We start from the raw sequence: 1998 nt of genomic DNA on the forward strand, positions 1-1998 counted from the left end.
ATGGAGAGGAGACAGAGTGATGAAGCCAATCAGCAGATATGGGGATTGTTAGGAGGCCATTATGTTCGGAGGCCATTGGGTGCCGAGGTCACACCTCTACTCTTTTCGAAAGACATCCTGGGATTTTTAATGACCACAGAGAGTCAGGACCTCGGTTTAACGTCTCATCCGAAGGACGGTGCTTGTTGACAGTATAGTGTCCCCATCACTACACTGGGGCGCTAGGACCCACACAGACCTCAGGGTGAGCACCCCCTGCTGGCCTCACTAGCACCTCTTCCAGCAGCAACCTAGTTTTCTCAGGAGGTCTCCCATCCAGGTACTGACCAGGCTCAGCCCTGCTTAGCTTCAGTGGGCAACCGGTCTTGGGCTCCAGGGTGATATGGCTGCCGGAGTAATGCATGCACTTAAACAGTACACTGACTGAACTGCTCGGTGTTCATCTTCAGTTCTCTCTTCACAGCAGTTCAGTCAGTGTACTGTTTGAGTACATGAATTACTCCGGGATATTGGTTTGTTTGAACTCAGAGGAAGTGTCCGCCACATTAAAAAAGTTAACAGCTTAAGTCATTTGTGGATTAATGCGTATTAGAGATGCGAACCGTTTAAAGCGATTCAGTTCGATTTGGTGAACTGGTTCAAGAAGATCCAGTTACATCGAATGATTAGTTCGCGAACTGGATATGACAAACTGCTTTGATTTGAACTCTCTCACAACAGACACGGAAGAGAAGACAATGCTGAATAAAGTCGTAGTTTCTGCTATTTTTGGACCAAAATGTATTTTCGATGCTTCAACAAATTCTATCGCACCCTCTGATGTCACATGGACTACTTTGAAGATGTTTTTCTTACCTTTCTGGACATGGACAGTAGACCGTGCACACAGCTTCAATGGAGGGACTGAGAGCTCTCAGACTAAATCTAAAATATCTTAAACTGTGTTCTGAAGATGAACTGAGGTCTTACGGGTTTGGAACGACATGAGGGTGAGTTATTAAAGACATAATTTAAATTTTTGGGTGAACTATCCCTTTAACTCTTTTTTTTAAGTTGCCAGCCAGCACCAACATAAACACAAGTAAAATTCTGAGCCAAAAGAAGAGAAAATTTGTGTCAAAGACTATGTTCGTTTATTAACACCGCCTCTCCTGGCCTAATGGTTAGAGAGTTTGACTCCTAACCCTAAGATTGTGGGTTTGAGTCTTGGGCCAGCAATACCACGACTGAAGCGCTGAGGTGCCTTTTAAGCAAGGCATCGAACCCCCAACTGCTCCCCAGGAGTCGCAACATAAATGCTCCGGGTGATGCGTGCATACTTTGGATGGGTTAAATGCAGAGCACTAATTCTGAGTATGGTTCACCATACTTGGCTCTGTCACGTCACTTTCACTTTTTCGTCTGCAACGGATGAGAAGAACACACCTTCCCTCTCCCATCCTCAGTACTGTCTTCAAAGGCATTATGGAGAGCATATTGACCAGCAGCATCTCTGTATGGTCTGGGGACTGTAAAGCCTCCGACTGGAGGTCTGTGCAGAGGGTGGTGAGGACAGTGGAAAAGATCACTGGCTTTTCACTGCCTTCCATCCAGGACCTTGCACACAAACACTGTCTGACTCATGCTCAAAACATTGCAAAAGACCCTACACATCCTCATTATGGACTGTTTACACTGCTGCCCTCTGGAAAAAGGTTTTTGCAGCATTCGGTGTAGAACAGTAAGGTTCTTTTTCCCACAAACTATCAGGCTTCTGAACTAAAAAAAAAAAAAAAAAAAAACTCTTCACCATTTTATTTAAGTGAATCATTTTTGTAGTGAGTCTTATGTGTACTAGATGTGGATGCTGAAACAACAGTACCTTTTATTATGTGCAATAATTGTACTATAAGTTGCTGCCTAATAAGTGCTATAATTTTGTTTTGGATGCTGCTAATTATTAATGTGCATTATTTAACATTTATATGCTGCTGTCATTCCCTGTAATGTTACAATCTT

The 1998-nt window shown here is 43.5% G+C and overlaps 1 pseudogene; it reads right to left on the reverse strand.

The window, feature by feature from the left end:
- Positions 1-277: 277 nt before the first annotated feature.
- LOC128007437 (uncharacterized) lies at positions 278-394 on the reverse strand (annotated as a pseudogene).
- Between the last annotated feature and the right edge of the window lie 1604 nt (positions 395-1998).

Source organism: Carassius gibelio, chromosome B22, assembly GCF_023724105.1.
Source record: "Carassius gibelio isolate Cgi1373 ecotype wild population from Czech Republic chromosome B22, carGib1.2-hapl.c, whole genome shotgun sequence".
Classification (NCBI taxonomy): Eukaryota; Metazoa; Chordata; class Actinopteri; order Cypriniformes; family Cyprinidae; genus Carassius; species Carassius gibelio.